At 38.9% G+C, this 21,339-nt stretch overlaps 1 protein-coding gene across 4 annotated transcripts in view; it reads right to left on the bottom strand.

Moving 5' to 3' along the window:
• The window catches only part of USH1C (USH1 protein network component harmonin), a 100,568-nt gene that overhangs the window by 18,036 nt on the left and 61,193 nt on the right, over positions 1 to 21,339 (bottom strand). The window lies entirely within an intron of this gene.

The following is a 21,339-nucleotide window of genomic DNA, read 5'->3' as shown; positions in this document are numbered from 1 at the left end:
AGTTATTCAAATGGTTTATTAATTTGACAGCACTTACAAAAACACAACAGCTCTGAATCAAATGCATACAACCCTAAGTCTCCATTTTCCTGAGAATATATTATATATAGTGTAAACTTTTCCAACACCGAGAATTTTTAGTTTCCTGATATCTAGTATATTGCATTGAAACTGGGTTGTTCTCCAAGAAAAACGATCCATAAAACCCTTTCACTTTTTAAAAAAGCCCATGTAAAAATAAATGTCATGAAAGGCACACAACTACTAAAATCAAAGAAAACAGTTATTATTTGTTCTTTACTGCTGGTTCTGAATTCAAGCAATTGCTCGGTCATGTTCTGCTGATGTTCCATAGAACATTGTAACAAATCCAACATAACTGGCAATAGTAAAGATGCTTTGTACATGACCTGGCACATTTAACAGCAAAGAAAAAAAGCAAATTTCCCTCATGTTAAGCAATGACCAGGGATTATTTCATCATGGTGAAATGTGACCAAAGTGTAGTACACCATGCAATAGCTTTCCAAGGGAACCTCATCACTTGGTTTATTTGAAACTGGACAGAAGCACTAGGAGTAGTGTCATGGGGACCAATCCTATATTGGAAAAGGGTCAGACTAGATGATTTAATAGATCTTTTCCATCTCCAGTTCCTATGATTTCATTTAAAAATCTAGTCAATCAATAATAATTCTATACCAGTTAGCTATTTGCTCTGGAAAACAATACACCTATTACAACAGATGGCACAAGCAGCAGAGTATGTAACAAAGAGAAACAACCAGCACTGGAATGTCAGACAATTGATTATTTTTTTTATATTCCGACCTTGGTTATAGATGCCCAACTATCCTAAAACTATCAGCGAGTACATGAGTAGCTGAAGAGAGAATTTGTCCTATGGTATCTACTCTCTTCTCATTCTCTATATTTAGCGTCTGTTTCGGAGAACACATGCACGCATTGAAAGATTATAAAGAGTAATAGTTTCCATGCATTAGGGCAATAGTGCATCTTTGGTCTGAAAAGTTTGTCAACAAAAAAGGAAAGAGAAAAAGAAAGGGTTATCATCTATGAACAGTCAAAACAAAAAAGTACCACACAAACAAAGAGGGAAAGTGTTATTTTACTTGTTTTTTGTTAGATCTAAATGATGAATTGTAAACCACCATCCTTTTAAACATCTCTTGTGGCTGCAAAAGAAAGAAAATTGCCAAAGCAGACATTAATTTTTTTCCTGTAAATAAAAATCAACCAACCTATCTAATTTCTCTTCATCCTTCTTCCTTATAAAGGGCGTGGTTCACTCTGACATTTAGTAGTACTAATTCCATTGAGTACTTTCAATGGAGAGTACTCATGGAGTCAAGTATTACTGAATGGGGGGCTGGAGGGAAGAATCAGGCCCTAAATAATTAATGCACATTTCCATTTCACGAGATTTCTTAAAATCATTTTGTTTATCAGGCTTAATTTCACCCCTAAATTTTCAGAGAGAGATCTGCTCAATCTATGTTATGCAATTCCCACTCAAGTCAATGGAAACTTTAATGCAAAAAACTTGGCCAATGTTTTGAAAATGTATGGGTGAATGACAACAGAGTTATTTTAAGACTTCTCTTTCCCATCAGGCTACTCCCCATCTTGCAGGGTTAATTCCACTGAATAACTCACAATTCTTTTAAGGAATGGGTAAGCTGTAAGGACATAGGATTTGGTCCTGGATGGGGGCATTCTTCAAATGTCTCTGCTTGATAAATTAGTTCAATTTGATTGTGGAATTCTGAGGTCTATTTCGGAGGAATAGTTCTATTGACTAAGGATCAAATGCTGCTCATTTTACTTAAATGAAGAGTCCCATTGACTTGCTTGGAATTATTCACAGGAGCAAGTCAAGCAGATGCTGTTTTTACTCTATTTGATTGCCTAGCAGCACTTTCAAAGTATTGGTTAGTAACACTTAAATGAGATTTAACCTCCTAATGTTTTAGGGGCTACCTGACTCCAATGTGCACAAAAATGTAAACACAATTTTTTGTGCCAAATCTGTGGCTCTTCGTACATTCAGTATTCTCAGACTCGGATGGGGTCCATCTTTCCACATTGGTTTTATCATCATGCCTGTTGTGGTTTTTCAGAGAATCATAGAAATGTAGGGCTGGAAGGGACCTCGAGAAGTCATTAAGTTCAGCCCCTTGGATAGTGCCAGGACCAAGTAAAGCTAGACATCTCTGCAAGGTGTTTGTCCAACTTTTTATTAAAAGCTTCCAATGATGGGGATTCCATGACCTCGCTTGGAAGCCAATTCCAGAGCTTACCTACTTTATAATATTTTTCCTAACATCGAACCTAAATCTCCTTGCTGCAGATTAATCCCATTACTTTTTTCATCTTACCTTCAGTGGCCATGGAGAACAATTGATCACTGTCTTCTTTATAATAGGCCTTAACATTTTGGAAGACTCTTATCAGGTACCCCCCTCCACCCCCAGTCTTCTTTTTTCAAGACTAAACATGCCCAGTTTTTTAACCTTTCCTCATAGGTCAGGTTTTTCTAAACCTTTTATTATTTTTGTCGCTCTTCTCTGGACTCCTTCCAATTTGTCCACATCTTCCCTAAATTGTGGTGCCCAGACTTGGACACAGTACTCCAGCTGGGGCTTCACCAGCATCGAGTAGAGTGGGACAATTACCTCAGGTGTCTTATATACAACACTCCTGTTAATACACCCCAGAATCACATTAGCCTTATTTGCAGCTGCTGCACATTGATGACTCATATTCAGTTTGTGATCCACTGTAACCCCCAGATCCTTTTCACTAGTACTACCACCTAGACAGTTATTCCCCCTTTTGTAGCTGTGCATTCAAGTTTTCCTTCCTAAGTGAAGTACTGTACTTTTCACTTGTCTTTATTGAAATTCATGTTGTTGAATTCAAACCAATTCTCCAATTTGTCAATGTCATTTTGGATTTTAAACCTGCTCTCCAAAGTGCTTGCAACCCCACCTAGCTTGGTGTCATCTGCACATTTTATAAGCATACTCTTCTCCATTATCCAAGTCAATAATGAAAATAGTGAATAGTACCAGACCCAGGACTGACACCTGCGAGACCCCATTAGATACACCCTCCCAGCTTGACATCAAGCTATTGCAACTACTCTTGGAGTACGGTCTTTCAACCAGTTGTGCACCCACTTTATAGTAATTTCATCTAGACCACACTTCCTTAGTTTGCTTATGAGAATATCATACAGAACTGTGTCAACAGCCTTATTAAAATCAAGGTATATCATGTCTACTGCTTCCCCCGATTCACTAGGTCAGTAAGCCTATCAATGAAGGAAATTAAATTGGTTCAGCATGATTTATTCTTGACAAATCCATGCTCACTATTCCTTATAACCCTATTATCCTCCAGGTGCTTACAAATTGATGGTTTAATAATTTGCTCCAGTATCTTTCCAGGTATTGAGGTTAGGCTGACTGGTCTATAATTCCCTGGGTCCTCCTCCTTCCCCTTTTTGAAGACAGGTACTATGTTTGCCCTTCTCCAGTCTTCTGGGACTTCTTCCATCCTCCAGGAGTCCTATAACAGGGTTCAAAAAAGAACTAGATAAATTAATGGAGGATAGGTCCATCAACGGCTATTAGCCAGGATGGGCAGGGATGGTGTCCCTAGCCTCTGTTTGCCAGAAGCTGGGAATAAATGACAGGGAACGGATCACGTGATGATTACCTGTTCATTCCCTCTGGGGCACCTGGCATTGGTCACTGTCAGAAGATAGGCTACTGGGCTAGATGGATCTTTGGTCTGACCCAATATGGGTGTTCTTATGTTCTCAAAGATAATTGCTAATGGCGCCGAGATTGCTTTATCTGTTTCCTTAAATATTCTGGGATGAATTTCATCAGGCCCTGATGACTTGCATATATCGAACTTATTTAAATATTCTTTAACTTTCCCTATTTTGGCTTGCATTGCTTCCCCCTGGTTGTCTAAATTAATTGTGTTGAGTATCTGGTCGTCATTAATCTTTTTAGTGAAGACTGAGGCAAACTACACATTAAGCATGTCAGCTTTTTTGATGTCATGCATTATTAGAGCTCCTACCCCCACTAAACAGAAGACCTACACTTTCCTTCATCTTTCTCTTGTTCCTAATGTATTTAAAGAATATCTTCTTATTACCTTTTATGTTCCTTGCCAGGTGTAACTAATTTGGCGCCTTAGCCTTTCTGATTTTGTCCCTACATACTTGTGCTGTTCTTTTGTACTCATCAATTTGACCATGTTTCCACTTTTTGTAGGATTTTGTGTAGCAAAAAAGTCACTTAAAAGGTAATGAGGTCAGTTGGACCTCTCAATGGTAGTCAATGGGGAAAATGAAAGTACTACACTTCCAAAGTCTTTGGGGGTCTTTTGAACTCCAAGCACATACAAAAATTTAAATAAAACATTGCCTCTTCTTTAAGTATTCTCAGACTATGATGTGGACAACCTATTAGCATTGGTTTTATCTGCATACTTGTTGTGATTTTTGTGTAGTGAAAAAATGGTATTGGGGTCTGTTAGATCCCAGTTAATTATGCATTCCAACATCAGATTGCTTTTATGTTGAGGCAGCAGTAATGATATGATTATATGAATCTTTCAGCATTGTTTTAATCAACAGTTTCAGTGGTTTTTATTTAAAAAAAAATGCACCAAAAGCGTTCTGGGGGTCTGTGAGATCCCAGTTAATGTTCCCCACAGGTATCATCACAATTGTACAGCAAATTGAGTTTCTTTCAAGATAATCCCATCACACTGATCTTCTGGGAAGCCTACACTTGCTAGAAAGTTTCTGAGGAAGCCACAATTGTGAGATACTAGTTTCTGACAAGCTCACACTTGACAGATGCTGTTGCTGTGGCAAAGACTTACTGTTGCATTGCAAATGCACATTGCATGTCTGAATGCATATATTGTTTGGATTTTGTTGAATCACACCTGACATAAGCATTTGAGGAAGAGACGGATGTTTCACAGGGACCTGAGCACAGAAATGGTGAAGCCACTGGTGCAGGAAAGGAACATAGCAGCCTTGCTTCAGGCTTCTAGGAAAGTAGTATCTGTGTGCTGGGTACTGATCCAGAGCCTAAGAAACAGGGAAGATGCTACATTTGTTCTGGAGAACGAGGCAGGAAAACACATAACAAATGTTCGAAATGTAAAAATGTTGTATGCTCAGAATATATGTCAGCTTATTTGCTCTATTTGTTCAAAGTGGTAAACCATTCACTGCCACTTTGCTGTGTTTGTGCCTTTTATAATGCTGCTGTTGCTATCTGTTTTCATTGTCTAAAAACGGGGTCTGTTAGACGCGACACCCGTGTAGTGTGTAGCTATTTTTAAAATGTGTGTGTTCACCGGGTCAGTTAGACCCCAACACAAATACTGTGTAGCGTACTTCTGAATCTAGGAATGTTTTAACTTGTTCATAGATTTACAGTTCACTGGTTACAATGAAGTCAGTTTTAAATGCATCCCATGTATTTTTCCAATTTTGACATACTAGGGGGTCTCCAAGACCCCAATATGGAAATAGTTGGGAGACTTTTGGTCCAAAATGAGGATTAAAATGGTAGTTACTATATTTTCCTGAACCCAATACAATCCGGAATTGATTTTGTTATCCTCAGACTACTACCTGCATGCTAATAAAATAGAAATGCTATACTTTGGAATAATTTCATACTAAGTGTCACATGAAATTACAAAGATTTTGTGATAAAACATAATGAAAAAAGTCTACCCAATTAGGGGAAGAGATTGGGGTCTTCTTTTAAGAACTTTCCATTCACAGGCTAAGTGAGGGTATTATACATTTCTAAATTCAGAAGGTGTATAGGTTTATTGCCCCTGTCTGGGCAGCTTTTCAACAAGATTGAAAATAAATGTGGCTACTTAGGAAAATGTTCGTTCATTTTCAGCATTAGTGTTGTGGGCAAAACCAGGGCACCAACATCAGTGCAGCTGAGCAACTGAGGTGGTGAAAGACACCTACATGCTTTAGTGTAGGCCAGGTAAAGGCTAACAGCCAAGGATCTGCTTCACTCCCATCGACTTCAGTCGTGCAGAATCAAGCCCCAAATCCTGAAAACTGGAACAAAACTCAAGTAATAAATCTTTCCTTCAGGAAAACTGTGCTCAACCACAGGGGATTTGAAGGTAGGACTCATTAGCACTAACAGATGCCTCAGAGCTTTCTAATAATTGCAACAGGATTGTTTAAGGTAGGTGGGAGACATTGCCTGCAGCTCCCTTCAAACATGAGGTTTTGCCTTTGGAAATCCCCACATCCCCAGCACTGTTTCATTGCAGCGATACATCGAGTTCTCTGTGCCAAACTGAGCGCAGCTCCTCCATGAGTTGCTGCTGTATTCTCGATAGCACAGTACAAGCAGAGCATTCCCACGGCATTTGCCCACATATAGGCATATAGGCACACTCAGGGTTTACCTTCACGTGTATTTCTCCATCCATACATTCAAGTAATTTATCTGTACTTGAGTAGATGGAAGACTTGGGTTTACTGGGCTGAATCCAATTAATATGGAAGATATGGTAACCCTGCAATAAAAGACCAGCGGCACAGCTGTGGCTGGCTCGGATCAGCTGACTTCGGCTCATGGGGCTCAGGCTGCAAGACTTAAAACTTGCTGTGTACATGTTAGGGCTGGAGCCCAGGCTCGGAAACCAGCCTGAGCCCAAATGTCTACAATGCGATGTTTAGCCTCGCAGCCCAAGTCCAAGTCAATTGACCTGGGTTCTGAGACGTGGTGCTGCAGGTTTGTTACAGTAGTGTAGACACAGCTGTAGACTTAAATAAGAATAGATAGAGAAACCACTTCTTCCGCTTGGAAGACTTCTTCCCTTGTTGACTGGAAGGCATTTTGCCCTCAGTTGGGGTTTTTATTATTATTTTCTTGCCCCCTTTGGGCTGCCTAGCTAATAGTTTGCTTGACTAAAATCCAAACCTCTTTTTGACGGTCAGAACACAATTCAACGAATTCCTCAAAAAATCAGTCTCCAATGACTGATACACACAACTTTTTACCATATACAGAAACAAGGTGGGAGGAACTATGTAGGTTGTACTATATACAGAATCAGGATGGGAGGATCTTTATAGGTCATGTGCAAGAAAATAAGAAAAGGCATTAGCAAAGGAAAACTATCTTGCCTTTGGTGATTTCACACATTGAATTGAAGAAACTGATGAACTAGTCCTATTTCTAAACATTTACATCAATCAGAAATGATGACAAACATTATTCCCTCTATGTGAAACAAATTTATTTTTAGACTTTTCAGGAGAGATCCTGTATAAACTCTGCCTGTTAAGCATGTGGTAGCCTGCATTTTTCCTGGATAATAAAAAAAACTGTTCCATCTTTTTACATTATTTAAATATTAAACCCCAGTTTACAATGTACTGCGACCCTACCTGCGGACAGTACAACCAACCATAAAGGACTAAGTCAAAGTTGGAAGTTAAAAAGTGGAATTACAAATGCAATTTACAAACTAATTTGCTTTGAAAATCATATCAGAAGAATATTTTCTCCCCATATCCATGAATTCCCAACTAATAATATAAAGCAATTTGGGAATAAAGAAGGTTGACACCTGCAACATTATAATAGCCCTGTGATTTGGAAAACATGTGTACATGCATAACAAGTAATGACAAAGTTCCTTCTGAGGGTGAATCTTGTTTCCAATTCTTTAAGACTAATTGTAAGCAGTTGGCTACAACATACATGTAACATGTTGAACTTAGACCAGTGCTGCTTGCTCACACAGCAAGATATTGTCTCTTTTGCAAACAGACAATTTTACAATGCATGTCACATTTTTTTCCAGATATTAAATTATATTAACTCTGGATTATCATTTTGGTCTTTTCTCCTGACCAATTTCAAATTGCTTGGGATGCTGGTAAATGATTGAATTATTAGTTATTTCACACATTCCAAACTAAAATGAAATTTCCATGTATACAATTGAATGGAATATCTATATTCACAGTCTTTTTACCCATTACAAAATCACGGTCCTGCCTCTTGATTCATGGGCAGGAATTAATATTCATCTTGTAAAAATCAGCTCTCTTATGCACATAGTGGCTTGAGAACATGTATAACATAGCAGTTCTGGGCTGAACGTGTTTTTGATAAAAAATGATCATTAAACAGCTACTGTATCCGTTTTCATTGTAATGTTGAAAACAGAGGAACAAGAATCACGACATTATTAAAAAAAGAAAAGGAGGACTTGTGGCACCTTAGAGACTAACAAATTTATTTGAGCATAAGCTTTCGTGAGCTACAGCTTACTTCATCGCTCACAAAAGCTTATGCTCAAATAAATTGGTTAGTCTCTAAGGTGCCACAAGTCCTCCTTTTCTTTTTGCGAATACAGACTAACACGGCTGCTACTCTGAAACTTACATTATTAAAGCAGAACATTCTGAGTATTTTAATACATGACAATTTAATATGCAAGTTAATTTTTAGAGTTTAGAATTCATAACACAACCCTGTAATTCAAGAATTTTAAGTGCCGATGTGATTTATTTTTCATCATTAAGGAGACTTTCTACTGATCTCAATGGGCATTGGATCAGGGCCTACCATACTAGCATCACTCATGATGTAATAGGCAAAACTGCAATAAAACTATACATATAAAATGATGGCGTCTAAATTAGCTGTCACCACTCAAGAAAGAGATCTTGGAGTTATTGTGGATAGTTCTCTGAAAACATCCACTCAATGTGCAGCGGCAGTCAAAAAAGCTAACAGAATGTTAGGAATTATTAAAAAAGAGATAGATAATAAGACAGAAAATAGCATATTGCCTCTATATAAATCCATGGTATGCTCACATCTTGAATGTTACGTGCAGATGTGGTCATCCCATCTCAAAAAAGAGATATATTGGAATTGAAAAAGGTTCAGAAAAGGGCAACACAAATGATTAGGGGTACGGAATGGCTTCCGTATGCGGAGAGATTAATAAGACTAGAACTTTTCAGTTTGGAAAAGAGACAACTAAGGGGGGATATGATAGAGGTCTATAAAATCATGACTGGCATGGAGAAAGTAAATGATGGAAGTGTTATTTACTCCTTCTCATAACACAAGAACAAAATGAAATTAATAGGCAGCAGGTTTAAAACAAACAAAAGGAAATATTTTTTCACACAATGCACAGTCAACCTGTGGAACTCCTTGCCAGAGGATGTTGTGAAGGCCAAGACTATAACAAGGTTCAAAAAAGAACTAGATAAGTTCATGGAGGATAGGTCCATCAATGGCTATTAGCCAGGATGGGCAGGGATGGTGTCCCTGGCCTTTGTTTGCCAGAAGCTGGGAATGGGCAACTGGGGATGGATCACTTGATGATTACCTGTTCTGTTCTTTCCCTCTAGGGCACCTGGCGTTGGCTGCTGTCAGAAGACAGGATACTGGGCTAGATGGACCTTTGGGCTGACCCAGTATGGCCATTCTTATGTTCTTATGCATCCATTTAAGAAATTTAGTCAATCGGATTGTTCTCATGAATAATTGTCACTAATGGTCGCAGCTCTGGGACATCAATTCTTACTCAGGCAGAACTTCCATTGACTTAAATGGTAGTTTTTCCAGAATAAAGACTTCAAGATTGAGTCCTTATCTTCCAAATTACTCATGATCTCTTCTGCTCTCAAAGGGCCAAACCTCGTAGTCCCTAATAGACTAAAAATGTTTGCGCTGAATTTTGTTGTAAGATTTTGGTCAGAGCACAATACATCTTTATATACACTGGAAACAGATGTGAAAAAAAAATCTACTTGTGTAACACTTAACAGGACAACCACAATACTAGTCTATTGTATGGTCCAATTTAATATTAACAATGTACATCTTTTCCTTGGGAAGGGAAGAATTTGAAATGTGTATAAATCATATAACTTTTGTTTCCTTGTAAAGGCAAAAATTAACATTAACAATCTTGCCACTTATGAAAAATTTGACTTTTTGAATGAATGAACACAAAAATGATCAAATCAAAACAATGTATGAAATAAAAATAAAAATATATTTAAAAACCCTCCAAACGTCTTGCTGTGAGATAGAGCGACTGCTATTCACAAAGCCACACAGAGACCTTTAACACTTACCACGTCTGATTATTCAGAACAATTCAACGTGGTTTCACAAGGGCAAACTTTAAAGACAATTCAACAAGAGAAATTCCTACAACGTTACCACACTCAGAAAAGAATATTAGAAAAGTCTTACCAGGGCCTCCGGTTTGATTGTTGGCCTGACCATAAAGTTAGGATCAGGTTGCAGCATGACTGGCTTAGAGACTATAGGTACCACTGGCTGACGCTGGGTAGGTGGGCTTGGAGCAAATTGCTATCGGGGTTCAATTTAAGAGAATTATAGACAATGCAATTTGTGCAAACCACTCATATTGCATACATCACTTCATTGCTATGAACTTATTGTCACTAGTATAACAAAAAGCTGTCAGAAGTATTTTATTAACTGATCTATAATGATAAGAAGACAAAACATAATGTAATTCCTGGTAGAGCTAAATAATGGCTTCTCTTCCTTCAACCATGACTTCAGAGGGATGATGGAAAATTTTATCCCTGCATTTGGCACTTATCCCATAGAGGCAGTGATCTGATTTAAGAGCTAAAGAAGTAATGCTAAAACAATTAATGTAATGAGACAGCAAACCTGAATTGGAATTGTGATACTGTTAAAGATATACTGCAGTCAGGTGGCTAAACTGATCTTCAAAAGTGAAATTCACCAGGCCTGTAATTTATTATTCCATTAGAAACATATTAAAAATCACTCATCTTGGGCTGAGATCAAGAGTTAGTCACAGTACTTAGTCCCTTTACTCTATGAAATACAGTGGATACTCTGAGGCATTTCAGAGTTAATCATCTGACATGTACAAATTAGGTGCCTGATCCTATACTCCTTATTCAGGCAAAACCTCCACTGACGTCAATGAGAGTTTTGTCTGAATAAAGAGCTCAGGACTGAGCCCTATGGGTTTAGGTTCTGACTCAGCTCCAGCTACTCCGGTTGACATTTCTCATAGGAAACATGATGTATTCCAGATATCATCCATGTAGTACAAGCTGTTATTATGGAAATGATCTGAAGAATTTCCAGTAAATTGGTTACACAATCCCATTTTTACAGCAAAAAGGAGTATTTTTTAGAATTTAGAGAAAAGTTTTGGAGCCAGGTCTTTGAAAGTCACCAGAGAATTCCCTTGAGCAGTGTAGTGTTTAACCACACAAAATCTATTGCTTAAATGATCTCAGAAGAATCTGAGGGTTCATAGTGATCAACTCTCTGAAGTTGCACTGGATCAGGGATAATATCCCCAGGAGTCACACTTACTTCCAGAAACCTGGCTCTACAGAGTGACCTAGTGGAACAAACTCAGATCTGGCCAGTCTTGAATCAAAACCAATACGAGCCATTTTCAGGCAAATGGTTGTTCTGAAAAATGGCTCTCTATCACACTCGCTTAAGAATATGAGTAGCTGTATGAACCATCACTTTTTTGGAGAGACCAAAGTGAATTTCTTTTTCCTTTATTCATCCTTTCTGTGACAAACTAGTGATGTTTTCACATTTGAAGACATCAAGGGGATATGAAGAGATACTTGTCTGATACTTGGAACCACAAGTTGCTTATCACTGATAGACCTTTCCCGAATGCAGGAACCTTGGAATATCTCTAGTGCTAGCTTACAGACTCTTTAAAATATTTGCTATGCAAGTCTCCTTCACATCTTCAAAAATGTCCATTTTTTATAGCTTACCAGGAAATGAGTCTGAAGTTTTAGATTAGTTATCATGGGATAATGAATACCTGAGGACTTTTAAACCAATAATGAACTTCCTCATTATCCATTTCAGGCTTAAGTGTTGCCTGAGCCTTGTGTTGGCCCTATGCACAGGAGTGAATGTCATCCCTTGTGAGAAAATGAAACTTAACCATGGCACAGTATTTATCAGTGTCTTTGCCATATAAAAATGGCAGCTGTACTGAACTTTGTGAAACAGTCTACTCTAATCCAGTGGTGGGCAGCCTGCCCATCAGGGTAATCTGCTGGCAGGCCACCAGACAGTTCGGAAATGGCGAACCACAGCCACTGGGAGCTGTGGGCGGCTGTGCAAATGTAAACAAACTGATCTCCTTCTTTGAGAAAGTAACAGATTATTTTAGACAAAGGAAACGCAGTGGATCTAATTTACCTAGATTTCAGTAAGGCATTTGATACGGTGCCACATGGGGAATTATTAGTTAAATTGGAAAAGATGGGAATCAATATGAAAATTGAAAGGTGGATAAGGAACTGGTTAAAGGGGAGACTACAGTGGGTCATACTGAAAGGTGAGCTGTCAGGCTGGAGGAAGGTTACCTGTGGAGTTCCTCAGGGATCAGTTTTGGGACCAATCTTTTTATTACTGACCTCGGCACAAAAAGTGGGAGTGTGCTAATAAAGTTTGCCAATGATACAAAGCTGGGAGGTATTGCCAATTTAGAGAAGGACCGGGATATCGTACAGGAGGATCTGGATGACCTTGTAAACTGGAGTAATAGTAATAGGATGAAATTTAATAGTGAGAAGTGTAAGGTCATGCATTTAGGGATTAATAACAGAATTTCAGTTATTATCTGGGGATGCATCCATTAGAAGTAACAGAGGAGGAGAAGGACCTTGGAGTATTGATTGACCACAGGATGACTATGAGCCGCCAATGTGATGTGGCCGTGAGAAAAGCTAATGCGGACTTGGGAAGCATCAGGCGAGGTATTTCCAGTAGAGATAAGGAGGTGTTAGTACTATTATGCAAGGCACTGGTGAGACCTCATCTGGAATATTGTGTGCAGTTCTGGTCTCCCATGTTTAAGAAGGATGAATTCAAACTGGAACAGGTATAGAGAAGGCCTACTAGGATGATCCGAGGAATGGAAAACCTGTCTTATGAAAGGAGACTCAAGGAGCTTGGCTTGTTTAGCCTAACCAAAAGAAGGCTTAGGGGAGATATGATTGCTCTCTATATCAGAGGGATAAATTCCAGAGAGGGGGAGGAATTATTTAAGCTCAGTACAAATGTGGACACAAGAACAAAAGGATATAAACTGGCCATCGGGAAGTTTAGACTTGAAATTAGACAAAGGTTTCTAACCATCAGAGGAGTGAAGTTTTGGAATAGCTTTCCAAGGGAAGCAGTGGGGGCAAAAGACCTATCTGGCTTCAAGATTAAACTCGATAAGTTTATGGAGGAGATGGTATGATGAGATAATATGATTTTGGCAATTATTTGATCTTTAAATATCCATGGTAACTAGACCCAATGCCTGTGATGGGGATGTTAGATGGGGTGGGATCTGAGTTACTACAGAGAATTCTCTCCTGGGTATCTGGCTAGTGGAACTTGCCCACATGCTCAGGGTTCAGCTGATCGCCATATTTGGGGTCAGGAAGGAATTTTCCTCCAGGGCAGATTGGAAGAGGCCCTGGGGGTTTTTCACCTTCCTCTGCAGCATGGGGCACGGGTCACTTGCTGGAAGATTCTCTGCACCTTGAAGTCTTTAAACCATGATTTGAGGACTTCAATAGCTCAGACATAGGTGAGAGGTTTATTGCAGGAGTGGGTGGGTGACATTCTGTGGCCTGCATTGTGCAGGAGGTCAGACTAGACGATCATAATGGTCCCTTCTGATCTTAATGTCTACGAGTCTATGGTGGCCAGCCAACGGATTACCCTGATGGGCTGTGTGCGGCCTGCAGGCCTCAGATTGCCCACCACTGGTCTAATCTAATAGCCATAGTATAGAGAAACTATTTTCCAATCAAATAAGTTCCTGATATCCATTAAACTATGATCTCCGTTAAACTCAATTTCCTATGTTTAGGAAATACTATAGTTTCATATGTGGTTTCTTTCTTTAAAAGCACACATTCCTGAAGCTTCTTTTTTTAGTTTGTTCTTATTCTACACACACGCGACAAATCTAGCCCTGGCCAGTGCAACATTGGGAAGTGGGGACGTAGACTGGTACATTCCCTATCAGACGGGTGGAGATTGATAAAAGGTGGAACGGCCATCTCAAGAAGGAGGTAAAAATTATTACCACATGCTGCTGTGGGTGGCATATGCATTAACCCACCTAGTGGACAAGACACACTCATAATTCTCAGACCATGCTTCCTGCAGGTATATTATAAGGACCAATACATCAGCTGGGTCTTCTCCCATCTCACTCTTGTGCATAAAAGAGGGATCCTGTTCTGCTGTCCCACAGGAAGGTGAAAAGGTTCTTCATCGTTTTTTTCTTTTCTACACATTCTCCACACCAGTGCTATACAGTGAATGGGTAAGCCCATAACAACTTCTAAGAAATGTACCCCAAAGACTTTTCCCTATATGCCAGTCTATCAAACTGGACACGTACTTTTTCAAGTGTTTATTCACTGCATCTAGCAAATGTGTGTGTATTGTATCATGGAACATAAAGAGGGACTGAACAGACCCATGTTATGGTAGCAGTTTGTGAGGTTTGTAAATTTATTATAGGAAGAAATTTAAAAAATTTAAAAAATTTAAAACTAACATAATACTTGCATGCTACTGGAAATTGGGGACTACATCCTTTCTTAGCACACATATCTCTTCTAATATGACCCAATGTCTACTTACACTTTCAGTAAAACAATCAAAGACTGGTTATATTGGGCTATATTTTTCAGCTGTGACGCTATCCCAAGCTGCATTTAAAATACATAGGATTGTAACTATGTTGTGTGTCACCCTGACAGAAACACAAATACACAGTACATAGAAAAAATATCGTACATGCAACATGCATGCTTCAAGCTTATATTTATGAGACTGTTGAAAAGTGAAGACTCATTGTAGAGAAAGTCTTTTATACTGTTAGAGCTTAGCACTGCTAATTGGTACATGGAGGGTAATATTACCGGTATCTTGTAAATGCAATGACTGCCTTACACACCTGAATCCAAAGATATGATGGCCATTTTTCAAGGGGGGGGAATCATATCCTGCACCCATCTGAAATCATCCCCTTTTTAAATTCCTTGACACTAGCATTACATTGAAAGCTCATTAAAAAAACCTATATTAATTATTAAACATTTATGACATACCAGTGGATTGCTTGATGCAGATGATATTTTGCCAACATGAGAGGCGTTTCTTAAACCCTAAACAACAATACCTTCATTACTGCATATCTACTTATGATGCTCAAATCAATTCATGCCACATCTATGAACAGTTCATAGCCAATAATTTTTGACAGGGAATTTGACTCCTTCAGCACCAGCAAGCACCTGGCAGAACTTCCAATTAAATGGCCAAGGTGAAGAAAATTATTGATGCTGAAAAGATTTAGAAACCTATGTGTATAACATTAGGAAAGGAAGTTTATGAGACCAGAATAATAAATCTCTGTTTACTTCAACTTTGGCTGGTCTAACAACAGGGTCTCGTATTTAAAATCAGACAGATTTATTCAGTTGATTGGGAGTAACCTAGCCAGAGGATGAGATATGAGGAAGGAAACCAGTTACTTCTTTGGGAACATCAAATGTTTGTGTTTAGCCCAAATAATATAAACTAAGCTATTTAAGAAGGAAACAGGCACAACAGGCCAGATTCTGAACTCAGCTGGACCAAACCCAAGGTCCAGGTGTTCCACTATCATGTCTCTGATAGTGTTTAGTATCAGATATGTAGGAGGAAGGTATAAAAAACCCCACAATAGGCAGAATGGGATAATCTACCTGACTTTAGTAATTGAACTACATAGCTAGGCCAGATTCTGATGTGAAACCCCACTGAAGACAAAACAATGCATATAATAGAGTAAGATTGGCTCAATATTAATATTTTATTGATTAAGAGCTAAAATCTCCTCTCAGACCTCCCTGTTATTGAGTTTGGTGGCAGCTGGTGGGGGCTTAGAACTTTTGAAGATTAGGTCACTTATTTAGCTGCCTAATGTGGATTAAAAACCACCCAGGGCCTTCACCCCCAGAATATTTATTGGGTTACGACAGGCCATAAAAATGTATAAATGGCTCCTGAGCCCAAAAAGGTTGAGAACCGCTGATTTAGAGAACATTTAGAAAACCCATCTTCCATAAAAAGATGTAGTTGTCATTCTAATTCCAGAGAAGCGTAAGTGTTCTTGAAATGTGATTATAAACTATGTTTATGGAGTCCCCTTGTTAATCAGACTGTTTATAACAAAACAAAGATTCATAATTCACTCTTCTAAAACTATCCATCAAATAGAAATAATCTACACATTTTCACAAAGAACTAAGAAGTCATTTTAATCCTGTGCCCTTCTCCTGTTCAGCTGCAATACCCACAACACAAAGTCATTATTATTCCAAATGATCTTGCAGAAAACCACAGCACACAATGCAGTGAATTTGTGCAGAAAAACATGCAGAAAAACTACCCCAAAGGGTCCCAGCTGAACTGTTTGAAACTTTTATAAAATATCTGCAGAAAGATCTTTTATTATAAAGATTTGAGTATGTGCCTGATGTTATACTCCTTAGTAAAGCAAAATACTTGTATGATGAAGTCACAGAAATATTTTTCCCTGAATAATGGGATTTAATATATGAATTTTTTGTAATATTCAGTATAGATCCTCTGTTGGAATAAACCTGGTGAGTTTGTAATAAGGGACAATCAGAGTATTTCCCCAGAAAACTAACTACTAAAAGGACAAACCATTCAGATTTGTAGTAAGAATGTTTAGTCTTGTTCCCATCAAAGGACTACTATTGGTGCTCACTTAAGAGTTCAAAAGTTTCTGAGCATGTGACTTCAACCTAGTGTTCTCTGTCCACTACTTTCCCTGAGTAAAACAATTCAGGGTCATATTTAAACCATATTAGCTGAATACTAATATTCTGCTTTATAGATACTTTATATCTCATTCAACTACAAAATAACCTACTTTTTGTGTTTCTGTAGTGAAATAGGTCACATGATTTCTTTGTATTTAAAATATGATGGGCTGTAGGTAATAATGGTCAAGCACAAAAGATGCTATTAACTAATGCATTCTGCAAATGATATTTGGATGCAGAAGATCTGGAACATTATGCAGAGCAAACACACAAGGCATATTCTCCATCTGCTATTTAGATACATCACTAATGAGAATGATGTATATTCAATGAGAGGAGAATATAATTAAATTATACCTTTGGGCTTGATAAGTAGGTCTTTTCATTATTCTGAGAGCTAATGGGTCCAAAAGTAGATCTTCCTCTGTAATTTTTTGCTTCCCAGCCATTCAAGGACTCTGTAGGGCCAGAAGAATGGTAACTGTGGTTTCCCATTCTTTCTTCTAAGAGGGTGGGTGGACGACAGAGAGATCCAATGGGTTGACTGGGTAAGAAGGCAGTGGGAGGAGGTGCGGGAGTATGCATCCCAGTGGATGATGATAAAGTCACCCGTGAAGCTGCAGAAGGTGAAGGGGCTGGACCTCTTGAAGATGGGACATTTGGTGAAGAAAGTGGATGAGCTGCTGATATTGCAGAAGTTGTGTGAGGTTGTGGAGGGAGAGGTGCTATGCGTTTTGTAGGCTTGTCAACTTCATCCAGGTTAATATCATCAAGGTCTGTGGTGTGAAGCTGCAGACCACCTGCAAACCTCCGCATTGATGTAGCAGAAGGAGAAGCAGAAGTATGTCCACTTGTCAGCTAGTGTAATGACAACAGAGACCTGCCTTAACTGTGCACTTGCCTATAATGGACCTGAACAAACTAAAAGCAAGTAGCAGGACACCACAAGCTAAAATTAACTCAGTACTGTAAGGTCTTGGGTTCCTATTAAAAAAACACGTACACAACTTTTTCCTGGAGCCTTTTTGTGTACAAAGAGCACTTACCCCAGTTTTAAAAAAATACAGTGAATAGAAATACAGTGCATAATTGCTGTGCAAATAAAAAGAGCAGACACAAAAAGCAAAACGAACAGGAAAAAAATGCTCATTGCAAAAGTGGCTGATGTAAAAGGAGAGAACTTTACAGGCAGCTCCTGAAATTCTAGAGTCATTTAAAAGGATTTCCAGACCAGATTAAAAAAAAAAAAGCCATGAATCTGGAGTAAAGGTTGTCAATACATATCAATAAGAGGAACATCCTTAATCAGCACTAAAGTTTAAAGGACAAAATAGAGTGCTAGGGAATTCAGAGTTAAAATACTCCAGCCAACCTAATACCACCCTAGAGTCCGGAGTGTCTGATAAGCAGCTCTGGGAATACATCCACCTGAATTGTGTATGTGATGGCGGTGGTGGTGCATGTCCTGATGGGTGGAAGCTGTATGCATGATGGTGGCGCACATATGTGGGAGGAGGGGAAGTGCTTGATTCAGTCTCTATGAGTTTGGTGTTGTTCAAGCAAATCTACGCAGAGCTTAGATAATGCTGAGTATCCCATGCAGAGCTTGAGTCCTTGCTGGGCTTAAGAACTCCAAAGGAGTCAATACAGGAACTAGCTGTTCTGCAGACGTAAATACATTAATCCAGCTTTGGAGCAGTGGAGAAGGGATTCTATATGTATGTGGTCTAAATGTTTCCAGTAGTCATTTGTCATGGATCATGTTAAAATGTTTGTGAAAGTTCACTTAATCAGTGTTCTCTTATCCACTATTTTGTCCACTCCCTGGAGGAACAATTAAAGAGGCATAAATTACCCCTAGAAAAACCAAGATATTTATCCTAGTCTTATTTGACTTTACTTCTTCAGGTGGATTACTGCTCTGTCCATAATGATAGTCTCAGCTAAATCTGTCAGTACCATAGAGTGGCTCCACCATCTAAGAATGGCTACCGCATTGGCTGCTCTCCAACCCTTGCGAACTGCTGCTTGTTTTAAGGATATATTACAATTAATAACAAATAAGAATACATAATGGCTGTTAGCTTAGACAGGTTAATTTCTCACAACCAACCTGTTCTCTCGATTTATACCAGTTTAATCTCCTCAAATAGTTGTATGGTAATAAAGTAATTAGTGGCAGCATAAATACAGTAGTGTGCTAGTAAACAGTTCCGAGCAACAGAGCTCTGAAAATATGTCCAGGAGTTTGGCCCTAGTATCATGCCCCCTTCATTTCCACCACCGAAGGGGACTGCAATCCACCAGATTGCAGCTAGTGAGTGCAGAAGGTGTGGGGAATTTCTGCAGAAACATATCCCTCTCCTCAAGAGACTCTTCCATTGGAGAGCCATATGGCTTTGGGCACTGGGCCAGGAGGAACAGAGGACCAGATGCTCTCTGCTGACTCTAGAATGATTCAAGTGGGAGATCGCCATGGGTCCCCTCTGCAGCTGTTATTGTTCATTCCCAAGGGAAGTCATCAGAAAGCTGTGTTCCTCCTGAAGCAACTGTGCTGGGAGGGGAGCCAGAACAGCGGGATGGTGGGAAAACCTCTCTGTGGGTGTGGAATTATAAGGCCATAAACCTTTCTCTGTGTGCCCCCTCTCCTCAAACTCCTCCCCTTTAAAGGGAAGATTTGAATAAAAGTTTATTAAGTGACTCTTGTAGAGTTCTCTCAGTTTTTGTCCCTTTCCCTTACATATTTTCAAGTGAGGCTACGATTTGGCCCTTTGTTATCCCTCGCTCTCCATGGTACTAGGTTGCATTCAAGATCCTGAATATCAATGATTCCATCCTCAGAGTGTTCTTGCCTTACCATTCTTGGTGATAAAGTCCTCCTAGCCTCGAGTTTTAATATGGCTAGCAAAAGCCATCCTAGCCAATCTAGCAGGGTCAGCTAAGAGGATACAGAACTGTCAAGTGGTCACGCTGCTTTTCAGTGGATGTCATGTGGTCACATTTATCAATGGCAATGCATTTCCCAAAAAAGATAGCACCCTGAAAAATGTGCAGATGTCAAATGCTAAATACTGTCTATGTCAATCTTAAAGGCTGAAATGGGAAAGAACGGGACAGGTTTTTCTCACTGACACCCTGCAAAACCTCCCTGCCAGTCTATGAAACATACAAAAGTAATTTAGATATCACAGTGGAGGGATAAGCAAGAGCTTTCTTTTACCTCAGGAGAATCATTCTCCACAGAGGAGATTTGTTCTAACCGTGTCTGACAAAGTCTTTCCACCCAGTGCTGAACCTTTTCTGATTCCTCCAGATCTTCTCGCTCTGTCTCAGATACCTTAGTCATATCACCGTGGTATAAAAAAAGATTAATAGGTTTACACCACACACAAGATTAGAAAATACAAAATGTATTTGACTTTAAAACACTTTCTGCAAAAACCAATTATGCTCTTGTGAGTCACTTTCTGTGTCACTGCCTTCCATTAGGCCTGTCCTTGAAAACCCCTAAATATCCCATGTGAGAGTACTGTAGTCTTTAAAGTGGTAGAACTACCCATCTGAGGAAGAACTGCTCTTGTGAATAAGAAAGCTCAGGATAGGGTTCTCTGTCATCCTTTAGCAACAGAATAGAGTATTTTGCTATCCTGTGTTTTTCAAGTATTTAACACATTGGAACAAACTCTCTGCTAACCTATCTCCACTGAAACCAACAGCATTATACTAGCAGATAATTTGGCCCACTGTCTTTTTGACATGCAAAGATTTAATAAACTTTCTACAAAATACCAACAAACCCACACCATATTCTACTTTACCCCCATTTCCTTTTATTCCAGTTTGCTATAATTTCTCCTATCTATTTTTAAGTGCACGCCTTGTTTGAAAAGATCTCAGTCCTCCCTTTAATTTTACATCCAACATAGTACTATGCTTTGTTACCTCAATTTAAACATTTTCTTCATTTGCTCAGGTCGTATTGTTTCTGATTTTTAGTAGTTCTTTATTTTCTATGTTTGTCTTGCACTGAATTCCTGCTTTTCATTTTTACAGATATTCATATTTTTATTACCAAAAAAGCAAGCTAAGGAAAAAGGTGGGCACTGATCTCAACATAAGCTTACTATTCTTTACCTGTTGCCAGGTATACTGAACAAGATCTGTAATTTGTTATTTTAAATAACCCATGAGATACCACTATCTGCAGACAAGGCAAGGGCCCACCTCAGCAAGGTACTTGAAGTACCATAAGGTACCTTTTAAGTCAATGAGATTACACATATTTTGAGATAGATACATGCTCAAATACCCTGCTGAACTGGGTCGCAGACACCCATGAGCGTCAA

Source organism: Natator depressus, chromosome 6 (assembly GCF_965152275.1).
Source record: "Natator depressus isolate rNatDep1 chromosome 6, rNatDep2.hap1, whole genome shotgun sequence".
NCBI classification, from domain to species: domain Eukaryota; kingdom Metazoa; phylum Chordata; order Testudines; family Cheloniidae; genus Natator; species Natator depressus.
Note: the sequence above shows the minus strand (reverse complement) of the source record. Positions and strands in the feature narration are given on the sequence as shown.